Source organism: Mastigoproctus giganteus, chromosome 6 (genome assembly GCF_048544385.1).
Source record: "Mastigoproctus giganteus isolate SK-2022 chromosome 6, ASM4854438v1, whole genome shotgun sequence".
In the NCBI taxonomy this organism is placed as follows: Eukaryota; Metazoa; Arthropoda; class Arachnida; order Uropygi; family Thelyphonidae; genus Mastigoproctus; species Mastigoproctus giganteus.
This window is the reverse complement of record NC_143580.1, coordinates 32132955-32146863: the sequence shown is the minus strand read 5'-3', so window position 1 is coordinate 32146863 and position 13909 is coordinate 32132955.

Genomic DNA, 13909 nt, shown 5'->3' with positions numbered 1-13909 from the left:
TAATTCGTTTCTAATCGATCATTCTCTAAAAGCTCCACTCCTATGCCCACTATGGGTGCATTTGCTTGTGATAGGCAGTCAACTGTAATGGCCTACCCTTGCGTATTCATAGTGCATCTTGAAATTGGTCATGAAATATACCTCACCCTCGTGAGTAGCACAGTTGCCGGAAGAGACCTGAGTTTGAATGTGGTCAGCGAAGCCAGGAATTTTTATGGGACTTTTTTGCAGCATGGTGGAACTACTCAGTCTCAGGCAATGGTAGCATGGTTTTTTATCCTGGAAACTGGTTGTTTGTCCAGAAAAGATCAAATTGGCCACACGCAATTTATAGTCATGATATATACCCTTTACACTTTCAAGTCATCAGCAGACTTTGGCAGCTTACCTTCAGTTCGCTCATCAAAATCATATACAGCAATACCTCGCATAGCACTGATAATTGGCACCGTAACTGTTCTGTGTTATGTGAAACCATGCTGATTGAGGTATACAGTAAACCCCCGCTATTCGCTGGGGTTACGTTCCTGAGAAATGTCGCGAATACTGAGTTATGGCTCCCATAGTAATAAAGGGGTTCCGTTCCAAAGTATGAAATATATAAGAAAAACTAGTGTAAAATTTTGTCTATGTATGCATTATATGTATCTTCATAATATGACTATGTACATAGACAGTACATAGTGAAATGCAGGCATGACATCGAAATGAAAATAAGAAAAAATTTAATATTAAATGTAATATTTATTAGAAATTTCAAACAAATCTTTCAAACCAGCGCCTTTGCTAGCTAAAACACTTATCCCGCCAGTGCTATCACCAGTTTCGCTAAAGTATTGATAAAGGAGTTTTGCCTTTTCACGAATGATGAGTGAACTTAAGGGAATTTTATTTTGAGTTCGGTCTTCTATCCACAGATTTAAAGCTTTTTCTGTTTTTCTAATTTAACATCACAAGTTACAGAGCAAATTTTTGAAGCAATTAACGCGTTTTCACGGACACTACGGTGGATTTTTTTCTTCCGATTTTTTGATTGATCGTACCGTTGACTCATTGATTTTATAATGTTTTGCCACTGAGGAGACACTTTCACCATTAGAAATTTTATCTAATAACTCAGTTTTATTCGCTAATGTCATCACATTTCTTTGGTATTTTCACATTTCTCTTGTTAACCGTAGCCATATTTTTGTAGGGGTTAGAAAGAACTTGTCCACAATAAAGTCACTTTCTTCCGTTAACACACTCGAAAAAGTCTGTTTTACACTGCAAAATGCTAGATTTATCATTTTTTAAGCATATCAATTTATAAATTGATAAATTTCAATTTATAAGCATATAAATTAAAAGCAAACGACGAAACCTTCCATGACAAGCGCATAACACATACTGAACAAGGATTAGCGAGAAACATCCACGCTCGCGATTTGTCACCTCTCTTCCCCCACCCACTGAGCGCTGTTTTGACCGGAAAAGATAATTTTAGCCACGCCCATGTTTTTTTATGGCGGAAAATATTCACGGCGCTTTAAAAATTCACATTTTTTTTAGGTTTCATTTTATATTAAATCGGCGATCGCGAATACAGATACCACGAATAGCGGGGGTTTACTGTATTATAATGAGTTTTAATTGAATGCACACCAGAGAAATAGTCTATAAACAAATTATAATAAATCTATAAAAAATTTGCGGTTGATAGCCAATTAAAAGGAATTTGAAATTAAAAATATTGCAAAAATTTTATTAATGAAAAGTAACATCATCAGAGATGAGAAAAAAGCTTTATTGTTTATTTAGGTATTTCAATAATAAAGTCCGGTGAAGTTGTCTCTTCTTTTTTTCAGTGTACAAGTTTGGCTGTATATATAAAAACTTGTGCATTATCAGATTAATTTAATCTAAAATCTAGAGTTTAATCCAAATTGGTGCCACTTCAGTGTTATCCACTTCAGAATTATTTTCCTCTTCTTTGTATGCAGTTTGCTCGTCAATGCAGTCACGTACATTGACAGTGTCAAAAAGTTTAAAATCACAAGTCTTTTCTGATCTTCACAATGTCTTTGGCAATTGTCTGAATTCGTAATTCAAAACCAGTGAAATAATTTGCCAAATGGGGCAAAACATGCTGCCAAACAGAATGCATGTTGTTTGCAGCAATTTCTAGCCAAGATGCAAATATATTTTCGATCGTATTTAAAGGAGTAAAAAATAAATTGTGAAATGAAAATCTATCATGTCTTGTCAGGATGGAATTAAGAATACTGAACACTGTTGCACTTTGCTAGTGATTGCCCGAGGGGAGCTACTGGCACATGTGCATGTGAGACAATAGAGTTGGCACTTCAGCATATATATATATATATATATATATATACGCATTCCTAGGCTACAACAATAAAGCATATATGTAGAGTACATGTCTAAGTTATTGAATGAGTTTTAATATGTACAGTAAATTTTTGACTTAAACTTAATGGAAAACCGTGCTGTTTGAAGCCGTGCTAAGCAAGGGATTGCTGTATATATAAAATTAGAAATAGGGAATCGAACGTTGTTCCCTGAGGTATCCCACCTATTAACACTGGTCCACCCTGAAAATTGAACATCTATGACACTCCTCTATCTCTTATCTTTTAGCTGGCCTGAAATCCAGTGTAGCTGACAGCTGAGTTGTCAGGAGTGCGAGTGCAGTAGCGCACTCTCTTTGAGTGGACCAACGTTCAAGCCTGCGACTGCTAAATACGATTAACATTTGTATAGATTGATTTATTGTAAACTCCACTGACCTGGTGGTCGTACCAGAGTATAAACAAGAATGTCTTACCATTAACTCCACCTGTTCCAGTTTATATAGCAGCTTTCCATGAGGGACCGTAACAAAAACTTTACCGAAGCTTAAATATATGTCAAAATTGTTAATATAGGTTAACTGGTTAAATTGGTTAGCTACAAACTAACCTAAGATTGGCCCCAGGAGACATTAACCGGAGTTATAATTCCAAACCTTTATATGTACAATGCAGAACATATAAATATAACAAATTGTAAACCACTGCCTTGGTATTATAAGGACAACATTACAGGAATGTAAGTATTCATAGTTATCCATTTACTTAATGTTAATTGATTTATGATTAATCATATTAACCAAATTAATAACTAAGGTAATTTTTTTTTAAACTGTTAAAACTTAATGCTTTACCTGAAATTTGCTAATAGCAATTTGTTAACTAATTCAAGACTGAACTTTAACCTCAACAAATAAGAAATGTGTAATCAAATTAACATATTATTACATATTAATCTGACTACACCTTCTTTGATTGCATGTGTTATTACATGTTAATTTGGTTGCACATTTTATTACACATTGTGTCATCAAATTAACAGGTAATGCGTAATCAAAATTAACAAAGTTATGAAAATCATACCATAATTTACCAGTTCTGACGTCTTCATGAAACATCTGTGAATAATCTATAATTCTTTAAGAAATTAAAGGCAGATTATACTCCATGCAGGTTTAATTGCTCATTATTTCACCAATTTGCAGTCCAATCCAATCAAACGATATCATCCCAAAATGACACTTATTAACATTTCCAACGGTTTGAAACACTCATAGCTCCTGTATATCATTGATAAAACCCCATGGGTTGTTCTGGTAGTCTGCTTACACTACTGCCCAGAGTATTTCATGTCGGACTGCAATTACCTTTAGATCTTTTCCCCTATGAACTACCTTGAATTTGATGCCACACAAATGGCATACATTCTGGGGAATTCTGCTGTCCAAATTAAAGACTGCACAAATAAATAAATGAATAATTTTTTTTAATTTGTTAATCTGTTTATTAGCCAAACATTTTGTTAAAACTTAATGTTTTACATTAATGTTACTTAATATTAAACTTCATTTGCCATTTTCAGTCCATCCACTTCATCTAGATCTTGAAGTAACACCCTGATTACTGTCATTAACCACCATGCCTACCTTGGTATCATCAGTAAATTTAGAAAAAGATTTGAAATACCAATATCATCAATAAACATTAAAAACAGTATGGGTCCAACAACTGTCCCCCCCCCATTGTTTTCCACTAATCACATTTGACGTAGAGCATTTATAACAACTTTGTCTCTACTTACATATTTCAAACCTGCAACTTAAACCCAATGCCACATTGCTCTCACTTATACACAATTGTGCATATGTTGCATTATCAGATTAATTTAATCTAAAATCTAGAGTTTAATCCAAAATGCTGCGATTAAGATAATTGAAAATACCACATTGTTCAAATTTATAAACAAATGTTACATCCCTTCCATTATCAAATTAATTTAATTTAAAATGATAAATGACTTAAAACCTTTCTATAAATAAATTAAAATGGAATATGAAACGAGCAATAGGGAAGGGCATTGCATTAACATTACTAGAGGCATATGATGCAAGAAAGCAAACTTGTATAGCATCAGCCAAAAAAAAATGCCTCCCATTTCACCCATCCTTCACTTCAAACACCTGTCTAGCTCAGCCTTAAATTTATTTAATCCATCAATTCAACAACGACAGGTGGAAGTTTGTTCCAGCAATCAACTACCCACTGGCTAAAGGAAATTTTCCTCACATCTATTTGACAACTGTCTTTCCTCAATTTGAATTTATGCCCCCTCGGGTTTGTAATCTGAGCAAGAGGAAGAATCCCATCAGCATTGAGCCTGCTCAATCCATTTAAGGCCATTATACACCTCAATGACATCACCTCACAGGTGCCTAGTCTCCAGATGCTGCAATTTGCAGAATTTAAGCCTTTCTTGGTAAGAGAACACCTATGTTCCCCTCACCAATCTTGTTGCCCTTCTCTGTACTCGTTCTAGCAACTCTACATCCTTCATAAATGAGGCTTCCATACCTGTATGCAGTACTCAAGGTGTGGCCTGACCATTGCCTTATACAAGGAGATAATTGCCTTCTTATCCCTTCTCGCAAAATTCCTATGTATCATTGACAAAGCCCCATGACCTACTCTGGCAACCTATCTGCACTGCTCAGAAAACTTCATATCTGACTGCACAATTGTCCCCAAGTCTCTTTCATTCTCCACTACGCTGAGTGTAACACCACCCAGTTGTTACATTTCTATGGGTTTACTGCTACCCATATATATGCTGTACTTTTCATTTGTCAATGTTAAACTCCAGTTGCCATCTCTCAGCCCATCTGCTCAACTTTTCCAGATCCTGTTGCCATAGCGTACTGTCATTAACAACCCTGCCCACCTTTGTATTGTCTTCAAACTTAGACATTAACCCTGATATACCTTCATTAATATCATTGATAAATACCGAAAACAACAATGGGCCCAACACTGAACCCTGGGTGACTCCACTAATAACATTAGTCCATGAAGAGCAATGTCCATTGATAACCACTACCTGTCTTCTCCCACTCATCCATTGTAGCAACTTGCCCTTAATGCCATACTACTCCAATTTGTACAGTAGTTTTCCCTGTGCCACAGTATCAAAAGCTTTCCTAAAATTGAAGTATATGATATCAAAATTATTCTTTGCGTCCAATTCCTTTGTGACAACACATCATAATATCCAATTAAATTTGTTAGACAAGACTTCCCCTGAACAAAACCATGTTCTGTCTGAATTATTACTGCAGTCTTGTTTAGATGTTCCTGTAATGCATCTTTAACCATGGACTCCATTATTTTCCCTGGAACAAGTCAAACTAACAGGTCTGTAATTACTCGTGTTACCCTTTGGATCCCCCTTTTTGAATTGGAGATACATTTGCACATCTCCAGTCCGTGAGAACTTCTGAGTCCAAGGATGCTCTCATAATTATGCTCTCATAAAAGAAAGGTTTGCTTTCTTCCTTTGCCACCTCCTTTAATATAACTGGATAGATCCCATTCACCCCAGGTGCCTTTCTTATGTTTAACTTCAACAACTTCTCCTCCACTTTGCTTTCAGTTATTACAAAATCATTTAACCCCCTGTTAGAGTTTGATAAACATCTGGCACTCTCATTGAATAATTCCTAATGCGTGAATGTAGATTGCATATGTTCAAACAATTGAGTTCTTTAGAAGACTCAGTTGAGTTCAAACAGTTAGTTTTACAAATGAGTTTGAGGACTGATTTCCATTTTACTCATGTAAAAGCATATACGTCTACGATCATGTGCATCTTGTAAGTCATTTGGATGCAGTCATATCTTTCAAGGCATTTTGATCGTTAAAGGCTTTAGTGAAATTAAATATATGTTGTCAAAAGTATTATTTGCATGCTGTTCTTTTGTGATGACCAAAAACATCTGTCAGTTTGTTTAACCATAATAGACCTTTAACAAATCCATGCTGTGATTGCCTAATGGCTGTACTATCAGATCATGGCATAGTATATGTTATACAGAATATTTACTTGCAAAAAGATAATGAATGATAAAAGAACAATTTCAATTTAACAGACAGAGAACATGTCTTGTGCAATGTTGCAGAAGATTTGCTTAAATGATCTCTCTCTGGTACGTTCATTTGACCTTGTTTGGGTGATGAACAGCAGGTGTTCAAACCTGAAACATGCAAAAAACTCGTTCAAACTGTTGTGTTTCTAATACTATCCGCAAAAGGAGAAAAAATGAACGGCAACGGCGATCATGCTCTCCGAGGCAAAAAACCCGTTCCAAATAAAAAGTAAAGTAATATCAAGGGAATCATAAGGTATTTGTTTCACTAGGTAAGACAGTAAATGCAGTCATATTAGTTTTAGCTCTTCTGCTTAAAAGGAATTTGAGTATTTTCTTCATTTTTTGCTTGTTTGTGTTATGTGACATGACTGCATTCTGTACTTGTTATTAAAGAAGTTTTGGCAGAATGAGAAATTGTTGAGTTAAACCACTTCCTGTTCCCCTTACATGTCTTCACTAATTATGTTCCCAAAAACAAGTCCGTGCTTAAAGGATGATTATTTTGTCATGTAAAAGACAAAAGAAATTTCCTCTATGTGGGAAAATCATCTTTTGACTTTACGGTCCAATCAAATCAATGCACACGGATTTGTCGTGATGAAATGAAGACAACAGAATTGGTGGCAGTGAGTTCAAAGGCATTCAGAAAATGTTTGCAGTATCTGTTCATGAAATCTCACAAGTGTGCAACTGCTCAAGCAATTTTTTTTTTTTTTTTATTCTAATTTGTGGAGCATTATAGCCGTAGTTGCTAATGTGCCAATAAAATCTCAACCAACCAACCAGTGTCTAATTTGTGGTTTTCTTTAAATTGACAGCTCTAGAACTTAATGTAGAATGTATTACAACCTTTTGTATGTAATACATTTGTGACATTAAATTAGAGCACCCTGAAGGAACAGGAATACCAAGGAGTTAAGAAACACAATAGTTGCAGATGCTGTGTGTGAACACATTTAGTGACACAAATTGATGTTTACAATGAACAGATCAATACGATGTAAATTTACTATGCTTGCCGATATGCTAAGCTAAGGATCTTGACATTGAGTCGTACAGGTGTCGAATAGCCTTCTGAGGTATTTACCACCAAGTTTCTTGCACCTGGTCGCTCAGGATCATCTGTAGTTTGTGGATAGCTCTGTAGGTGTCTTGCCATCATTCTGTCCTCATGGGTAGTAGAGATGGTATGATCACCATCCTTCCCATACGAAGTGGAAAAGAGCCAAGCGAATCCTGTCAATGACAGTAATTTTTATGGGTCTTAAATTGACTGTCGCTGAGTCAATCAGTCTCAGGAGAAGGTTGCATGGTTAACTGTTTTTCGTCCAGAAAACAGCAAATCCCCCAAAGAACACTCAATTTACAGACATATATGCCTTAATATCGCCTTAAGTTGCTAATTCAGCTAAAACCCTACAACTAACCAAAATCATGGGCCACATGTGCTCGATTGTTGAGAACCTTAGGGACTGGCTGGCCAAGAGTATCCACACCATGAAGACACTCAGACGAAACCACTCCAGTATGTGTGGGTGATGTCCTGTTAAAAATGGTCAGGAACCCCAATAAGAAAGGGAAGGGCAATGGCGTCCAGAATCACAGCAATATAGCGGATGCTAACGAACATCAACGATGACAGACTATGAAAACTGATCGCTCCACACGATAACACCAGGAAATTATTAGACATGCAGTATGGTGTTTAACAATGGATCGAGAATAATTGCATTTGCCACACGTGTATGCAGCGATCATAGGGCCCCAAGCAGAAGCAGGATTGATCGCTGAAAACCATTTACGTTTCTTTAAGGAAGCTCTGGAGTTCATTCCCATTCAGTCGCTTAGTTCTAATTATATAACTTGTATTCTTAACATAGTACTAACGTGCTATACTGCTCATTATTGAAATTATTCCACTCAGAAATAGACATTTGCCTGCAGATTTGCAAACAGATGGATATGGATTTAAATAATTACCATGCTATGCTGATCGGTGCAGTGGTTAATGTCTCATATAGTCCTCTCTTAAGAATCTGAAGCGCTATGAAAACATTAGTAAACATTAGCTAACAAAACAGCAAGCGAATGATAATCTGTATGTGTACAATGCCTTTCCACAGTAAATGCATTGTACACTTACAGTCTCTTCAAATTGATGATCCAACACAACTTCAATCCTACTTACAATTCAATGAACTGATCCCGACCTTCAAATTCAGAAGCTGGTTGGTAAATAGTCAATTACTGTTGCTGTGTGCCATCATACCCCAACTGGTTTGACACTTGGCAAGAAAGTACTCAAATACATCACCAAGGCATCAGAAGACTAGAAGGATGTCAAGGAGCTTGTGTTAGTCTCCTGTATTTAGAGGCAAACAACGAAGGCTGCAACGCATCAATATGTTACATTTGAAACTGCATGTATTCATTTTTTTTATTGCCAGACCAAAATAAAACAGTTGCGAGCAGGAAAAAAAAAAAAAACACAAAATCCTTGAGAATGACAAACAGCCACTGTGAAAAACTATAAACGTTCCTCTCATTGATCGGATTCTTACTGAGGCTGGTTCCATGCGGTGTGGAACCAGCCTCAGTAATTACATCTGCTGTTCTCCATGCGAAAGTATGGACAAAGAATATCGAGTTCATGAGAATGGATAAGTTTTTTGGAAAGCAACTCTGTCTTTGTGGTTAATTGACATTAAATTGTGTGACAAATAGTTTAATAGGAAGGTTGGCAGGGTTGTTAATGACAGTACGCAGCTGCAGCAGGATCTGGAATGGTTGGGCAGATGGGCTGAGAGGTGGCAAATGAAGTTTAACATTGACAAATCTAAAGTGTTGCATATGGGAAGCAGTAACCCCAGAGTAACATATCAACTCTGTGGTACTACACTGGTAGAGAATGAAAAGGACCTGGGAGTAATTGTACAGGCAGATGGGAAGTTTTCTGAGCAGTGCAGACAGGCTGCCAGAGTAGGTTATGGGGTCTTGTCAATGATATACAGGAATTTTTCTAGCAGGGATAAGGAGGTGATTATCCCCTTGTATAAGGCAATGGTCAGGCCACACCTTGACTACTGTATGCAGTTATGGAGGTCTTATTTTAAGAAGGTTGTAGAGCTATTGGAACGGATACAGAGAAGGGCAACAAGATTAGTGAATGGAGCAAAGGATTGCTCTTACGAAGAAAGGCTTAAGTTTTGCAAATTACAGTGTGTGGAGACTAGGCACCTGCGAGGTGATCTGATTGAGGTGTATAAAGCATTGAATGGTTTGAGCATGCTCAATGCTGATGGGATTCTTCCTCTTGCTTAGAATAATCGCCTGAGGGCATAAATTCAAATTGAGGAAAGACTGTTGTAGGATAGATGTGCGGAAATTTGCCTTTAGCCAGCGGGTGGTTGATTGTTGGAACAAACTTCCATCTGTCATAGAAGTTGATAGCTTAAATAGATTCCAGGCAGAACCTGACAAACATTTGGAGCGTGTGGAATGGTGAAATTTTTTTTTTTTTTGGCTGATGCTATATAAGCTTTTTTTTTTTTTTTTTTTTGCATCATGTGCCTTTGCTAATGCTAATAGCCTTAGTCACATTCCTTAGCCTAATTTTAAATTTAGCTTGTGATTTCATGGACTACTATGTATTATTCGTGCCCTTATTGTATCGGTGATTTGGCCAAAAGATTGTAGCAAGTAACCGGTAATGAAATGGAATAGTAGGGTTTAATTTTGATAAATAAGTAGCTTGAAGGTTCTAATCACTTGTTAGGTTATTTTTATTTTTTTTTTTTTTGGCTAAGAAATTTTACTTTTAGTATTGTATAACCGTTTTCGTACTCTGCAACTGTAACATATATCTTGAACATGAGAGCATTAGCAGACGCGTTTGCAAGAAAGCAAGCTTATATAGCATCAGTCAGAAAAATATATATATATATGTATATATACCATTTCACACATACGTTTGCTATAAAAGTTTGTCCAGTTCTTCCTTGAATTTAAGCTATCAAAAACTTCCACAACAGATAGCTTGTTCCAGCAGTTGCTGGGTATAGGCAAATTTCTGCATATTCTATAACTTTCCTCAATTTTTTATGACCCCTGGTTTGTAATCTCAGCAAGAGCCAGAGTCCCATCAGCATTAACCCTGCTGAAACCATTCCAGGGCTTGTACACCTCAATCAGATTAGCTTTCAGGTGCCTTGTCTCCAGATGTTGCAATTTGCAGACCTTAAGCCTTTCTTTGTAAGCGTACCCCTTCGTACCCCCTCACCAATCTTGTTACCCTTCTCTGTACTCATTCTAGCAACTCTACATCCTTCCTAGAATGAGGCCTTCAGACCTGTATGCACTACTCAAGGCACAGCATGACCATTGCCTTATACAAAGGGATAATCACCTAGAGAAGATATCTTAAGAGCAGAAAAGGTAATATTGTACCCGTTGGCACTAGTGATATTAAGAGCAGGAGATTTGCAGTCTTACGTACAGGGCAATGTTGGTAAAAATTCGCGAGTTAGGATTAGATTTGAAAGTGCAATTCTGCTCAGTCGTGACAGGAGGGGTACATCTTGAGAGCCTTGTCCATCTGTTCAGCCCTGGAGAGACTGCATGGCTCAGGTAGAATTTTTGTTAGCGTGGCCTGTGCTAATTAGCAGGAGAGACTATTTTTGCAGAGTTGGGGTACACTAACAATAAAATATTTTTTATGAACTCTGTCGCCGAATGCGAATATCTGATAAAATAGCCATCCTGGCACGGAAATTACAAGTATCCAATAGAAATCGATCTACCACCTTACACAGCTGCACATTATGCTAATTTTTCTTGCCTATAAAAAACCAGGTTGCTACCACATCATTTCATTCCCATCTCAGGATGGCAAATCGTCATTTGGATGGTTCTTTGAGTTGGCTGGCCTTTCGACAGCTTGAAGCTATGCAGTCGCAAATGGAAGTGGCATGGCTTAATGTGCCAGGCAGTTTCAAGAAACAGCAGCCATTAAAGGAAGAGCTGGCCAAAGTCCCCTTCCCCCAACAGCAACATCAACCAGAACACCGCTATCTGCTCTAACAGAAACCTACGATGTCTTCTCAGCAACTATCTTTAGGTTGCTGCAGGCCCAGGTGAAAACCTTTCCAACCGGACTGTTTTAAGACGGCTCAATTCCAGTGGGCTCTGTGCAAGACAACTGATTGTTTGTATCCGGTTAACCCGAAACCACCGCAGTGTTTGTCGAAACTGGTGCCGTGACTGGAAAGCCTAAGAAATGAGGGCTCAATTCTGTTCTCTGATGAGTCCCGTTTTAGCCCAAAATCAGATTTTAGACGTTACCTATTGCTCTGTCCACTACTAACATTTTAATGCAAAGCTGATGGACGCATTAGCATTAGTAACGGCATAAGACGCAAGAAACGTACAGCATCAGCAAAAAGAAAAAAAAAAAACCGATTTCACCTATGCATTCCCTCCAAAAGTTCAACTAATTGAATTTCATTAAGCTATTAACTTCCACATCGAAAGATGGAAGTTTCTTCCAGCAATGAACCATTCGCTGGCTAAAGGGAAATTTCTGCAAACGTCTGCTTAATTTCAATTCATGCCCCCTTAAGTGGGTAATCTGAGCAAGAGGAAGGAAGTATCCGATAAGGACAGCATATTCAAAGACTTATACACCTCAGTCAGTTCACCACACAGGTGCCTAATTTCCAGGGATTCCAATTTGCAGAACTTCAGCCTTTCTTGTTAATCCTTTGTTCCCCTCACGAATCTCGTTACACTTCTCTGTACTCGTTCCAGCAGCTCTTTATCCTTCTTAAAATGAGGCCTCCAGAGCTGTACGCAGTATTCGATGTGTGGCCTGACCATAACCTTATCCTTGCTAGCAAAGTTCCTGCATGTTGACAAAACCCCGTTTCCTGCCCTGGTGGCCTGTCTGCACCGCTCTGAAACACCATATCTGACTGCACAATTACCCCAATACCCTGAGTGTAATATAGCCCAGTACATTACGCTGGGGTTACTTTTACCCGTATGCAGTACTTTGCACATGTCAACGCTAAACTTTAGTCGTTGCCACTTCTCTGCCCAACTTTTGTAGATCCTGTTGCAGCAGCGAACCCTTATTTCTGTCATTGGCAACCTTTGTATCAATAACTTTCATTGGTGAATATAGAAAACCAATAGACCCGACACCGAATCCTGTGGGATAAAAGAGCAGTCGGGTCTTGTCTTGAAGATACTGCATTGCTTCTTTAACCATACGCGATTATTTCAGTCACAACAGAAGTTAAACTAACAGTTCTGTGGTTACTTTCTATCCCCTTTGTGAATTGGGGATATATTTCCACATCTCTACGTGGGAACGTCCCCTAATTCAATCTTGCTCTCATATTTATAGCTAAGCGATTGCTTACTTCCTTTGCAGCCTCACTTAATATAACGATTGTTCCGATCCACCCCAGGTGCCTTTTTATGTTTAACTGCAACAATTTCTCATCCCATATCCTCTCTGTTATTGCAAATTCATTTTGCTCTGTTAGAGTTTGATAAAAGTTTTGGCCTCCTCTTCTGTACAGAATTCCTCGTGTGAAATTAGATCAACATACTCATTCAGTTTGTCAGCTACTTGAGCAGGATCGTTAACTGGCGAACCAATGATAAAAATTGGATAAATGTGATTCATTCCCTTCCTTCTAGAGTTTATATAAGTAAAAAAGTTTTTACTGTTTTCCTTTGCGAAGGATTTCTCATAAAATGCCTTCCATTTCTCTGATCACCTGTGTGACTTGATAAATGATTATCCTCTCCTATTAGGCTTCTGTGTCACCTGATGGCACCTTCAACATTATGGCAATACTTTGCGAGAGGCCCACACCAATATCAGCAAGACAATGCGCCATGCCATACTGCTCGGATCATAACAGAGTGATTTGAGAACATGAGTGGGGAAAAGTTGGATTGACCAGCCCAGAGTTCTGATCTGAACCCTATCGAGCATCTTTGGGATGTATTGGATCATTGGGTACGTGCACGGCGAGATAGCCCAAAAAACAAAGCCGAGTGGAAAACAAATCACCTGACATTTATAAAAAGCAGGTTGGGAGTATGCCACAAAGATCGAAGGCCGTTTTCAGATCAATATATTAAATGACACTATATTAAAATTATAAAAGCTGTTTTTTTTTTTTTTTTTAACAAAGGCAGGTGTCCGGATATTAATGGTAGGGCGGTGTATGTCTCATGGCTGTCCTAAGTTTCTCGCTGTTTTCTCATTTCATAGTTTTTCTATGGAACACCATAACATATTTTGTCCCTATTCAGTGCAAGCTGCACGAGTTTTCTAAGTATACTGCTAGTTTTGCCCAACAGTATTAAAGGGTGCAAGAAAATTTTCGGATGCTATGGAGG